The 14,767-nt window shown below is 39.8% G+C and overlaps 1 protein-coding gene across 4 annotated transcripts in view; it reads left to right on the top strand.

Annotated features, from left to right (window-relative positions):
- The window catches only part of LOC308387578 (rho GTPase-activating protein 26-like), an 86,172-nt gene that overhangs the window by 18,001 nt on the left and 53,404 nt on the right, over window positions 1-14,767 (top strand). The gene's annotated exons all lie outside the window — the stretch shown is intronic.

The following is a 14,767-nucleotide window of genomic DNA, read 5'->3' as shown; positions in this document are numbered from 1 at the left end:
GTCATGATATTAGTCAAAAGAGCTCAAAGAAGAAAGCAGCTTGAGTTGTTCAAGTTGGTGGAAAACAAGAAAAGTCGGTCACCTTCTTTTTCAAGCCCTTAAGACTTGTTGGTACAAAAATCCTATTTTTATGTCTGTCAAACTATGTTTACTTTGAGATTTTTCATAGATGCAGCTAAAGAAACGGAAACAATGATGCGTTTTTTGTATTTTTTTGGAGAGACTGCTATTAAGAAAGTGGAACTCATACTTTGAGTTAGGTGCCTTTTTGATGCTTGAATAGGTCAGTGTTAAGTGGCTTAAACTCAGAAAATCAGTCAAAAAAAAAAAACAACTTTAAAAGGTCTCCAGAAAGCCTGAAGAACTATTGCTTAAGAATACTTAAAAGATCACAAGCCAGTTTGGCTCATTGGAAGAAAAAGTGAAGAAAACTGGGTTGGCTCAAGAATTTTGCACATTACTGTGTGTATGAAACTGTGACTGGAACATCAAATGTCTAATCACACGTATCCAGACATTTGTTTTTAAAGTAATGCTCACAGATACAGGCCACATGTGTTAGTGAGCCAACAGATTAGGTTGGACTTTTGGGGTTAGCGTCTTTGCCAGTGTTGCACTTAGTAGGTGGGAATTGAACCAGCAACCCTGTGATTAGTGGACTGTACTTTTTGGTTTTCCAACCCACCAGATTTAGCTTGAGATGAATGCAAAACAGTCCTAAAAAGGAACAGATGCGCTGAATTATTGAACACAATGCAGTGACCCGAGCTGAGGTGTGGCCTTTCTGTAACTATTGCTGTGCTGTCTTGTGAGAGTCAGCAGGCGCAGATATGAAAGCAGAAGGAAAAGGGAGATGATCAAATAAAGATTTATAGAAGTTTTGCTATATTTTATTTATGGTGAAAGAGATGGTTTGCATGTTTAGAGTCAGCATAGTTGTCCCACTGTATGATCAGAAGGAATCAGGAGAACAGCCAGACTTGATGCAAGCGTATGCAAAGTCAGTGGAAGAAGCCAAAGTTTCAGGTTTCAAGGCTGTCAGATAGACCCATCGTAGTGCAAACCAAGATACAGATGTGTTGTGTTTTTAAAAAGCCTTTTGTGTACCACATCATTGCACTGTTAAGTCTAATGTTCTGTGAAACAAAAGAGTGTTTGTTTTGCATTGAAAGATGTTTTTATGACTCAGAAGAGGCCACCTGTAGTGATGAGCTTTTTTTTTTTTTTATGTCATTTTTTTGTATTATTGTCTTGTTCCTTTGCATGTTAATCACATTCGTCTCACCCACCCTTGTAGGTTTTTCCAGTAAATCTGATACATGGTGTCTTCCTAGCACATGACGCCAGCTGACTAACAGGAAAGGATAGTGGGTTAGGTTGATGTAAAAGAAGAAGAAAAAGAATTCCATAGTCTTTGTGTGGTTGTTATTAATTAAGATGAAATGATGAAATACAGGTCAACAGAATATACTCCAAGACATGCATCCTGCACTTGTTTAGAGCGTCGTTTGTGGGTGGAAGGAAGTGTGCTACGCCTCAACTTCCAGCGCCTTTTCCCCCCCATCCAGTTAAGGCAATTTATGCATGTAATGCAACAAACCTAATATATTATCTCGCTCACTCACTTTACCTCTTAATGGTGTTTAGTATGCAGAACACCGAAGGCACACATTTTAATTTCACTTTGACTGTGTGTGTATGAGTCTACGAGACAGGAGCGCGTGCAGGGGTGGGCTGAGACTTCCCAGAGCCAACCCAAGCAAACCACACTCCCCTGGCATGGTGAGCGAGGGTGTGCGTGTGTGCGTGCATGTCCATTAAACCGAGTGTGTGTCTGCATTCAGCTCCGGTCTGTTTTGTCCTCCAGAAATAACCTCCCGCTAAGAATATTTAATCCCCAGGTTACCGCTCTTCTCCATCTCGCTCTTTATCTCACCCTCACACATTTGATATACATATTTTACACACTCGTCCACACACGTGCAAGGCTAAGTGGGCTGGGGGTCTCCTGGTGTACAGCCGGCCAAAACTCTTTGGCTTAGTGGGGGTAATCTGGTTGGTGAGTATTGCTTTACTCTGTCTGGGTGTAAAGTGGTATTGGCTTGATTTAATGTCTGGCTCTCGCTCTAGAGGAGAGTGAGATTACACTGTTTGATATTTAAATATTTTATAATATATTTATTTAAATCTTTTTTTTAAGGATTTTTTTAGAGCACTTTTGGTCTTTAACAGATTTTGTGGGGCTGATGGGACTGAGGGTCAGGATGTCAAGACTAATGCTCAAAAACTGAAGGGTTAGGGTGATGTAGGTGGAAGAGGATTGAGTATGGCAGGCTGGGATTAATGCCCATCTCAGCAGGAAATTGTAGTAAACACAGCTTTTTGGGTAGTTTGGTTGATGATGATGGCAGAAGGGTGTGGGGGAAGGGGTTGATTAAGCTGGTCGACCAACTGTATATTTCAGTATGATGGTTGACTCATGAATTTTGACTTAATGCAATGCAACATCCATTCAAGGCCGCACTTCAGGCGAATGACTCATTGGGGTTCAATATGATCTTTGCACTATTAGCTCTACTTAACCTGAAATGGAAAGCTGAAAGGCAGCTATATATATAGATATATCTCAAATAAGCATTTTAGTCTACCATATTTAATGTGCTTGTGTGCATTTTTCTAACCGCTACATCAACTGATTATTGCAATACCAAAGAATACCAGTTGTATTTAATTAGGGTTTATTTATATGCTGTCATATATAATCATTTATATCTTTAATTATGGCTGTGTGAGTGCCATTTAAAGCTCGATTTGAAAGTCTTACTCTTATTAGGTGATATGCATGCAGCAAATGGGACAGAAATTGTACTTTTTTTGCTTTTTTTGTAAATAATAGACCTTAAATTATGAGTTTCATTGATTCCCATTGTCATCTAGATATGTTAAATACCTCTGAGCATTTAGAAATATATTCTAGGAAGCAGTACATAAGCATGGGTCTTCAGCACTGTACCAACACTTATGAGTTCTGAAAGCATCTGTGCATCTTATTCCATTGGTCAAAAATTAGTGCATAACGAAAAGTTTTACTTTTTTGATATTATTATTGTTCTCTTTGACGTGCACGATCTCAGAGAATATGTCAGTTTTATATAATTTTACTGGTCTGAGAGAAAAAGTTAATATTTACCCTTACACAGATGTTATAATTTTAACAGAATGAAAATATTTTGGCGTACAAATTTAATTGCAATAGAAATATTATCGTGTCACTATCTGTGTTGACACAAAAAGCCATATGGGCTTGCCTGTCTTTCATTGTTGTGACAGAGGAGTTGCCTAATCCAATTAGACATTTATTTTGGAAGTTTGCACTGGCAAAATTCTTCTCTCTTCTAAATTTAGACCCTTGTATAACAAGACACAGTCTTTCCAAATGCGATTTGTTCTGTTGTGGCTTCATTTGAAGAGGAAAATGAGGGCAAATGCCAACTAATCTCTGACCAAAACTAAACAAATGGAATCCTGGGGGGGATACATTCTCTAAACTATAAAACAGTAAAAGGAAAAACCTTTTAAATGATGCAGCAGTTTAATATTTTTGCTTTGCTTCATGCATCTGGCAATAAATTAATCAATAAGTGAATAAATCAAGATTCAAAGCAGAGCTCTAACATTGAGAGGCATTCTGTGAAAATCAAACGCTGACCACAGGAATGCTGCGGAGGATCATATGGTGATAAAAGCAAATTTTCTGGCCCAGAACTGAAACACAAAAACCACAATAATGTAAGGCTCATTTGTCTCTCTGTGTGCTGTTGGTTACACAGAGTCCGTTTCCCATCTACTGTCAACAGACCATCACATGTAGAATTCTTTGTGTGATCAGCTAATCGGAGGTTTTCCAGTTTCTTTCAGTGGCTGTTGATCAGACTGTTAACCCTAAACTAAGCGAACAACTTGTTAAGATGCTAAATTAAGTGGAAATCGCCTCTCGGTTTGTCTGTAAACCATTCCCGCATCTTATTTGTTCTTTGTTCGCTATCATTTTCCACACTGACGCTGAAGTCTTAAGCTGGGATTTTGGCCTCCATTTAAAAATACTCTAAATTCTGTCTCTCCTCAATTAGTTTTGGTCCATTCGTTGTGGTTTCATTAAAATGTGCTTTCACCACTACATGCACCATTTATACACAGTTTAGTGAAGTTTATGTCCGTAATTAATGTTGTGGGTAGGACTAAGGCAATCTCTGTCTCTCATATTTATTGAGGTTTTGCAGACCTGTGATTGCTAACATCTGATGTTAACTTGTTGGCCATTTTGGGCAGGTGGCAATATAGGATCAAGTGAAAAAGCCAACCACGCAGGCTTGGAGACCGGTCCGTGACTATCTGACAACCATCAGTTGTGAGGGGAAAAATTAGTATTCCCCAGCTGGCTGCAAGTGGCTGCTGGAGGTTGATAGCAGAAAATGATAACTAAACCCCCCCCCAGTCACACAGGCCCAGAGACTGACCAGTGAGCCCCTGGCAACCACCTGTTGCTAGGGAAAAGTATGTGATCCCCAAGCAGTTGGTAAAAAACCTTCAAGTTTCAGCTTCCTGGGAAATGACAGATAACCTGACAGTTTGTTATGTCACCCCCCATGCTTTACATGTGTCAGTTATAATCTGTCACCTTATAAAGATGAAGCGGACATTTGCGGGCCATGAACCTGCCACAGCGGCCTCAGAGGAAGAGCTTAAGCAGACAAGCCACTCAGCTGCACATCCCCCAGGCTGCTGTGATCCATTCTGACAGAGACAAAGCGAGAGAACCAGGGTGAAGAGGGCGAGAGAGAGGCAGTGATGGCTATGCTAACAAAAGAGTTGGAGGGCACAACATGTACTCCGTCTTTATTTCTGGTATTTGTGTAATAGGCGCTGAAGAGAAAAGCAGGCTATGCCTGTGCGTGCAGTTGGTAATAAAGAATATGTGGATGCCTTCGGGGCTGCTTTTTAGTCTTCTACTCAAAGAGTGATTTTTGAGGAAGGAAGTTGAGCTTGCATGTTTTCTGAAATACGTCAGATATACTGTTTAACTATAGCTCATCGGCAGTGTTTCCATTTCTGTATTTCTGTGTGACTTGTTTACTTTTGCAGTTTTTCCGGTTATTTCTTCCATTATTTTTATATTTTAAAGTTTACACACTTTTGCTTGATGACAGCTTGGATGGATGGATGGATGGATGGATGGAGTGATCAATGAAGGGTCTAAAGTTAGCTGATTAGAGATGGCTGTTGGACGTACTATTGAGGGATTGTTTTTCCTCAGACCAAACATGGTGGATTAAACAATTTTTGAAAGCTGCAACACCTTTTTTTTTTTCTTTTTTTTTTTAAACGTGAGAACTGCATGCGAGCATATTAGGTTACTGGCATTTTGTGTTAAGTGTTATTTTTTGTTGTTGTGAAGGGATCCTATTCATTGACATACCGAGTGACATTTTTTTGTGCTGTTACATAAACACTCCAATTGTTGACCTTTTCCGACCCTTAACCTATTTAATATCAATCATCATATGGATGGATTTGCTCTGTGCCTTTCTTAACCTCACAGCTTCTTGCCCAGGGCTGCAGCAGGTGTCAGGGACAGCTTGTCCGCACATGCCTGGATACACACAGCAGCATATACTCACACACACACTGAGACACACACCTCATTAACTGTCATCGCCTTGTAGCATTGGTGATGCAATATTCAGAACATTTACAAATTTGCAAGTGACTCTCTGAAAGTGCTCTTCATGGTGACGCATGCTACGCGGTAAGAAATGAGAGCTTAAGGGCTTGAATATAACACTAAAATCTTGGTGATTTAATAGGATTGGCCTGATGACCTAGTAAGATCTTGACAGGAACAGACCGAATGGGAGAGCGACAGATTAATGAGAAAAGCAGAGAAGAGAGGGAAGGGAGATGACAACTTCGAGGTGCTTGGTCCGCGTGGGGTTTGGCTTTCTATAGGTCGAGGTTTTAGTGCTGGAGATGGTGGGGGTTGGTTGGGGGGTTGGGTATTGATGGGACAGACATTGAGGCCCATTCATAGAGCCAAAAGAATATTAATTTAAATGCATATTTCTCTGACTCTAGGGAGAGAGAAAGAGGGAATACAGATAAGCGAGAGAGAGAGAGAAGTTTATAAAAATGTTGCTCATATTTAAAGGTTGTGGGAAAGATCAAGGTGCAATTTCTTTTTTTTTATTACTGTTTGCAGATTCTTTTTGAAGCTAGATTTCTCTGACTATCCTCTGATCCCTTGAAAATGTTCTGCTGTCAAAACACATAAAAGGCATTGAGGTATTGAAGGGGGTGCTGTATCCAATGCCATCCAATGAGATGAATTTTGTGCTCAGAGGACAACTAGTTTAGGCCAAGTTAAAGTTCGCCCTGTGTGGCAGCCTTTCAATCAGTGTGTTTAGTGCTTCATAAAAATAAGATGACTTCTTGCTGTGGGTGTTCAATTTTGGCATAATCAGTTATTTTTGGCGAATACTGAGATCTTTGTTATTTAACTTTACGAACGTCAGAATTAAGTGAAATTTTTGGTTTCCTTAGACTTTAAAAATGTTTAAAGTGATAAATTAATGAAAGCATAGTTGGTTAAGTATGCAAGGTTATCGGGTCAGAATTATAGTTTGTCATGCATAACATTAAAATCAGCAGCATGATATTGTGTTGGTCCATCCAAAAGAGCTTTTGCGTGCAGGGCTGTAGCGAACACTGAGATCTGATGATGACTTGTGGAGCCAGCATCAGTATCTTGGGCTCCTTATCACGTTGCTCGTGCAGGATCTGAGCGCTTTAAGGAATGATGGGAAACAATTTCCTTCTTGGGGATGTTTTTGCCACTGAATGATGCTGCCATGGGGGCATGTGACCATGTTTAGATGGATGATTTCAAAATAACGTTCACTAAAATGCCAGGATGGAAACTTTTCCAACAAAACTTTGCAGTGTAAGAACATTGATTCAGTTTTTCTGGCTGGAAAACTGTCTGGATCGAGAACCTACTTCCTCTTCCTGTTCCTGTGTGGCCTTTCTTGTTCCTGACTTCCCAGACCTATGACAAAGAAAGTAGGCAAAGTGCGGGTTGAAATCTCACAGCCTGGAAAATCGTTTTGTTTAACACAGACAAAATATTCAGGGCTATATTTAGGTTTATTTTACTTAGCAGTGTTGTGTGGAACATGACTAAATCAGGAATCATAGTAATTTTCTAGAACCTAAGCTTCAGATATCATTTTTTTCTGGACAGTCACAAATGGCCAAGAAGCAGTTTATTTATAGGCTTAAGTACTTAAAAAAACAGTGAGAGGCAATAAGTTTATGAAAAATGACAGTTTATCTCAGTTGACCTTACCTACTAATTGTATTTCTGGCTTTTTCCTGCATCCTGTTTACATCGTCATCCTCTCTGTGGTCGAATGCTCAGTTAGAAAGTAGTCGTAGTTTAGATCAGTCATTGCTCTGTTAACTAATGAAGTAATAATCAAAAATATAATAAATACACAAAAAGACGAAGAAACTTGACTTCCAATTGGTATTTTTTGTTACGATCGTAAGCAATAAAGTTTCTCTTGATCGAGTAATTGGCTATTTAAATGATCATTTTTTTTAGATGTCAGAGGTCCGTAGCATTGTGGTTAACACATTTGGCTTGTACACCAAAGGAGAAATGACCTCCTCAGGGGGTTGTAAGCTAGTGTACTAGTGCTGGTTCCAGCCTTGGGTAAATGGGGCCGTTGTGTCAGGAAGGGCATCCATGCCAGATCAAATATGCAGTCCATCTGTTTTGGCAACCCTTTAGAGAAAAAAAAGGAACAGATAAAAGGATCTTTCTAAGTCTATTTTCCACAGCTTTGTGGGGTCTTATGATCTTTCTTACTAAGCAGTACTTATTCAAAGCTGCAAACTTACGTTTTTATGACTGCCAGCCATTCATCCATTCAACTGCTTATCCAATTTAGTGTCTGGACTGTAACCTATCCCAAGTTTGATAGAGTGCGAGACCACAGTCAGGTCACCAGTGTATCACAGGGCACAGAGAAGCAGACGACGCATGCTTGCATTCACACTTGCAGTCAATTTGGAATCAGCAGTTAACCTAACATGCAGATCTTTGGACTGTGGTAGGAACTGGATTCAAACCCAGGACCTTCAGTGAGGCGACAATGCTACCCACTGAACCATTGAGCTGCTGACCACATTTCGCATTCCAAATTCTTAGTTCACTGCCAGTTTTCACTGCATTACAGGGTATATATATATTGGAGGTAATAAAAAATAGACCAGGACTTGTCATTGTTTTATGCACTATTCTGTCAAACACAGCTTTCTTTTTTTTGTTTTTTTCCTTTGATTTTGCTTCATTTGTGAGTTTCATGCTTTTGTTTGTTTTTTTTGTTCCTCTCTTTATTCTTTCCTTCATCTGTCTCATAAGAGTTGATTGAATGAGGTCAGAGGATTTCACCCAGGCCCACTGGAGACAGCTGATTTATTTCCTGGTTGATGTCACACAGAGTCTTTGCTTAGAGCTGCTGTCCAGTGTTGTCCTCTGTTGTCTTGGACAGAAAACACTGGCAGCTTTACGAACACCTCCAATCCAGTCAGCACTGGCACTCTTGCTCGATATTGGCTGCCAATTCAAAGACAAGTATTTAGCTGTTAGTGAGTTTGGCTTCCCTTCCATACAAGGCAAGTTGCCATGCTGTATGGCATGTAAAGGAGAACTATTTAATGTCTTTAAAACTGGTATGGCAGATGTACTAGTTATAATAGCCTAAATTCTCCTCATCTAAACTTTGTTAAAACTCCATTACACTGTATGGCAGTAATGTCCTCTGACTAGATCCTCTTTTTTAAGCATATTTGAGACGATTAAAGTGTAGCTTTTGATCTAATACTAGCATAAACTGAAGGTTCAGGTCCTGTGTTAGTTAGTGTAGATGAACACTGAACATCCCATGATACATAATATATTTCGGAAAATAATTAGTAAGTGCTGGAAGGAATTATGAAGATTGTGTGAAGATAATTGGTATCTTTACACAATGGGCAATATGCAGACATTTTTCTGGCTTTTGGATGATACTAAAAAAACCTTTCCATTTATGTTTGCACGAAATCATAAAATACACAGTGGTTTAGATTGTCTTAGATCCAAGCTAGATAAGGTTTACATTAAGCAGTACTGCATAAGTAGGACTTACATAACCAGTCAAACATTAGACAATGAATATACCTCTCAGTGCTAATAGGTTAAAAAACCAGCAGTAAACAGTAATAACTTCAGTATAACTGAATTAACAAGGTGACAGTTCAGCTCTCAGGGAGAGTTGTAGGCATTGTTTTGCAGCATGTTTGTGTTTCTGTCTGGAACAGAGGTCAAGTTTGTGTCGGGCGTAGTGGAGGAAGTGGACGAAGGCTATTTGGAGACTGGCACTAATCTGGTTAGTGTGGTTTCCACCCTCTCTCCTCTTTCGTATCACCGCTGCTGCCTTACTGGTCTGATCTGTAATGCGTCCAACAGGCATTCAAACTGTAGGCTGCCACTTGGATGTTGTTTAACTCAAGGGAAAAGCACTTTCAAGATGTGTTTCCTATTGTTTTGTAGTAACTGGTTGTTTTGTAGCCACAAGTTGGGACCCAGGGCAGTTGAATTGTCTTGCTTCATCACAGAGAACACTGCCTTGTGAAACTGGACGTTTTTTGAGAGAAACTTGTGTAAAAATGTGTGAAAGATGTCCTCACCATTGTTGCATAATGTGATTTATTCACAAATTCTTCAAATAATAATGAAGTGTAATTATTCTTTTCCCACTGTTTGTGTTGGAACAGTATTTAGGGTGTTTGTTACCAGCAATGACCTCTAATGGGTCAAGTCTCTCCGGCAGCTCAGCAAAACTGTACACAACAGAAGGAAAACTACTCCATCATCCTTGTTTTCTTCTGTTTCTTACCTTCTGTACGATGAGCTGCTTTCCTCTGCTCTGTCACTCTGTGTCTGTATCTATCATCGCCTGCACTCCCTGTGAGCTCTGTGCAAAGGGAAAGTCATATATTCTCTTACGTTTCCTGTTATGGAGAGTGCGCTTGGGCTTTAAGTAAGTCATGGTTGTCATATGAAGGGCTGCCGTTACTGGAGATGTCTTCAGTTTGCAACTGAGTCAAACTCCAGAACCCTAGTGACCTGAAATAAATATTATTTTGTTCCTTTTTTTAAATTAATGTCATAAAATTGTTGTATTATTATACAAAATGTCTAAATATTCTGTTTAAAGTCATAAAATCTCTCAAACGGTGCATCTGAAAATTTTCAAAGACCAAAATTTGAGCACAAGTTCAAAATTATGATGAGTACTCAATTATTTATCACAGGAAACAGGTGACCTGAGGCTGTCTTCAGACTAAAACCACTTTTTTAATGCTTGTTGCAGATGGTTTCAACATTGTGAACAGGGCTCCAGGGCAAATGATCCTGGGGACACTCGGATACTTGTGGTGTCTGTGTTCTCCACATTTCACAAGAATGTTATAAAACTGGCTGAAATCTTGGTGTTTTCCTTTAAATTACGAGGTAAGTTTTAGCCAGAGCAGGGCATTTCTGGCCCCCAGTCCTCCGCTCGGATTCCAGCTTAGATTGTCCCACATTCCTGCTGCGGATTTTTCCAGCGGCAGTCGGCGGTCTGCAGGATGATTTCACCCCGCAGATGCTCTTTTTAAAAAAGGAGAGAGGAAAACCTCCCCGGTTGTCTCTGTTCGCTGTGTCAGCAGCAGGTGTGGCAGTGCCAAAATGAGAGTTTGAAAGGGAACTACAGACAGTGTGTGAGGCAGGAAGGGGACAGAGTGGGATTGAGTGTAAAACTAAGAGAAGCTGATGGGGACTAAAAACAACAAAACAGTGAAATGTAAAAGCTAACGATGGAAAGGCATAGAGAAAAAAGTGTCAAAGAGAAAGCTGAACTGTAAGGGAGACACAAACGATGACACAAACTAAACTTTCTGCTTGTCGTCGTGGTCTGGCTTCTTTGTGCCAGTTGCTAGGATACGATAGCTATGTGGCCTGGGACAAGAGGAGGGAGAGTGTGAAAGCCTCGGTGATGTACAGTGTTTCTCTCTTGTCCAAAGCTGCACAGATAATTCATGACTGTTTGATTTACTATGAAAATAGAAATGGTGTTTCTCCCTGTCTGTCTGTTTGTTAGCAAGACTATGGACTGACTGTGGCCCAGCTGACCCAGTCTCTCACACACATGGATACGATGCTGTATTCTAAAGAGTCATTTGTGGCAAATTTGCCCGTTTGCGAACCCAGTCTGTTTCGACACTAAATAGAGAAGGGTTCTCACCCGCTGCAAAAGTGCTCGACGTGCATGACATAATTGCATCAGTCGGATCCTGATTGGCTTGACCAGCAAGCTGGAATAGGGAAGAGAGTAACAGTTCATCGGGGAAATTCACAAAAATTTGGTGGACAGATGGAGCATGAGCATTGAAATCTGGTGTGGGAAAGATTACTGTCTTTAAATGTGAGAAATGTCAAATCAAGTTTGGTGGCAGATTTATACTAAAAAAAAAAACTTAAAGAAGTCCATTTGCTTTGCTTTTCAAGCTCCTTAGATGACCATGACCTGGATGACTGAAAACCTACTCAGACAAATTTAATTTAAATGTTGTTATTTAATTATGGAATTAAGTGGGATTTATTAATCCCACTTAATTCTACTTTGATACTAGATCCCTAGTATCTAGAATTTAGGGATCTAGGTACTTTGATATACCCAGATCCCTAAATTCTGTTTATTCCACTTCCTCCCTGAGTCCTTAAACTGGCAAGAAATAGTTCACATTTCCTTCTCTTACAGCTGTTTCTCAGCTTAGTTCCCTCCTTCGTTCACTAAACCTTTGACTTTCTTCCTCTTGTGCCTATGTGTTTCCCCTGAACCTTCCTGCCCCCACTCCAACATACAACTCTCAGTTCATTCTGGCTGGGACTTTGTCATTGTTAGGGTCTTTTTTGTTCCCAGGCTTTATTTAGCCATTGTTCATCACTTTGTTGGGCTCTGACCACCATTGAGACAGTTTCTGATGAGCCAAGTACTATTGCAGTGTAACTAAAGGCCACCATAAACTTAGTGTAGACTTTATAATCTCTGTAAAATTCAGAGGATTTTTAAAAAAGTGTTTTGTTTTTTTTCCTGTTTTTCTTTCTCTTGTTCCATCTTTAAATACTTTCCATGAGATTCTTCTTTGGGATGGGCAGTTTGACACTCATTAAACAGGAATGAAGATGTTGTTGGGTGTGTACTGTGTGTGTGTGTGTGTGTGTGTGTGTGTGTGTGTGTGTGTGTGTGTGTGTGTGTGTGTGTGTGTGTGTGTGTGTTTTTTCAATTTGAAATATGGGGAAAAATAAAAGCTAATTACAATGAACTCCTACAGTGCACACATAACACGTGTACACTCAGTCACTGCACTGACACATTCAGATGTGATGAAAGCCATCTGCTGAGACAGACAAAGTGAGTGTTTCCAGTGTGTGTGTGTGTGTGTGTGTGTGCGTGTGTGTGTGTGTGTGACAATGATGGGTCTGCTTTGTTAACCCCACTGCTGTGTCATGTGTTGGCCTGTCTTTGCTTTTATAAATGCTTCCAAATGCAGGCCAATGACAGCTCATGTAGTTTGTGCATGTTTGTGTGTGTCTGTGTGTGCACTGTCAACTCTCACATTCAAGGGGACTGAAGGGTGTTTATGTATCATGGATTTTCTGTTGACACATGCAAAATTTCACAACATTATTGTAATAACTACAAAAAACCAAAAACAAATACACAAACAATTACCCTGATCTGCTCATGTAAACAAAATGCATTTGTCACCAAAACTATAACCATGCTAGATTTTTACAATTTATGATTTTGGAGGTTTTAATAATTAAAGTTGATGAAAAATATAAATCATACCTTTTTGTATAGTCTGAAAGACAAATGTTTTTTAGAGCAAATGTAATTCATTGTTATTAAATGCAGAAAAATATTCTAGCCAGTGTTCATTTTTAGTATTGTAGCTTCGAAATGACCTTTCCCGTCTTCATTGCTCTCTTTGGTTAAACACGTGTTTAAAATAAAATTGACAGTGAATGGCTGCTGTTGGTGGCAGTTGGAGGGGGTGTGTGTGACTGACGCACTGGACCTCATGCCTGTGTGTCAGCCTGTAGTTAAACCACCAGCAGGAATATTTATACAAGTGGCAGCAATTAGTGTATGATTGAGAAATATGCAGAAACTGTGTGTGTGTGTGTGTGTGTGTGTGTGTGTGTGTGTGTGTGTGTGTGTGTGTGTGTGTGTGTGTGTGTGTGTGTGTGTGTGTGTGTGTGTGTGTGTGTGTGTGTGTGTGTGTGAACGTGCACCTGTGGGCGTCTGTATTTGGTAGCTGAGGTTTTGATTTGCCCTGGAGCTCACATCTGTAGTCCCCATGCTATAGAAGGTGAAGCAATGGGGCCAGTACATTACTGAAGCCGCATTCTTCCTCTGACAGATCCCAATAAAGTGCAAAGAATTATTCTATGTAATTTCAAAAGTTACAAGAAATATTTAAAGGTGAATAGATCTTTAAAAAATAAGCAATCATGTGAAAAAGAAAGCTTTGATAGGTCTCCATGGAGTCCTGTGATTAAAGTAAGTACATCCCATGATTCTTGCTTGCTGAACCACCTTTAGCAGCAATAACTTGAAGCAATAGTCTCTGTTTGACTTTATCAATCTCTCACGTCATGGTGGATGAATTTTGGCCCACTCTTCTTTACAATGGTGCTTTAGTTCATTGAGGTTTGGGGGTATTTGTTTAGGCGCAGCCCTCTTAAGGTTGACCACAGCATTTAAATTACTTGAGGTCTGGACTTTGACTGGCCCATTGCAGCAATTTGATTCTTTTCTTTATCAGCCTGTTGAAAGCTGATAAAGTTTGTATTGTTCTCCTGCTGTGTGACACATTTTTGGGCCGAGCTTTAGCTGTTGGACAGATGGCCTTATATTTAACTCTAGAATATTTTGGTATACAGATGAGTTCATGGTGGACTCAATGGCTTCAAGATGCCCGGGTCAGTTTCAGTCTGAGTCAAGTGATTACCAACCAGAGGACTTGAAGTTCTACAACAACAGGATAAAGGTGGTTAAGGGGTGCATGAAAGTCGGTATGAGGTGTTTGTGATGATGTGGTGTATTTGATTTGAACTAAACTGTATATTATGGCCAAAAATCTCCTCTTTGGTCTTGGTCTGTCTTCCAGAAGTCTTGCCGTTTGTCTGTCATTAACTTTAACATGCTACATGCTAATTGAGGCCTCTAGAGTCTGAGATGCAATCTCTTTTTTGTAAACTCTTTGAGCATTGCATGGTCTTACCTTGGAGCCATCCATGAAATTTTGTACAGATGTTCAGATATTCCCCCTTCAGTTTTTGGCAGCTATTGGATGGATACTAGCAATACAGCTTTTTCACGGCAGATACCGTTACAAATTATAAGAGGGGCAAATGTGTCTGTTAGAGCAGATTGTTAGACTACTTTTGACTGTAAGCATCTTAGTCATAACCTTAGCTCAGCCCAGCCATTATATGGCATTTTTCAGCCATTTTAGTGTTAATAAGAGGCCATACATTCGTATTACCAATAAACTGGTCCATGTTACACAACTTCAGGAGAAAGAATATCAACCAGACCAAGAACTGGGT

The sequence above is a fragment of the Rhamphochromis sp. 'chilingali' genome (genome assembly GCF_963969265.1).
Source record: "Rhamphochromis sp. 'chilingali' genome assembly, chromosome: 19".
NCBI classification, from domain to species: domain Eukaryota; kingdom Metazoa; phylum Chordata; class Actinopteri; order Cichliformes; family Cichlidae; genus Rhamphochromis; species Rhamphochromis sp. 'chilingali'.
This window is presented reverse-complemented; position numbering and strand designations above follow the sequence as displayed.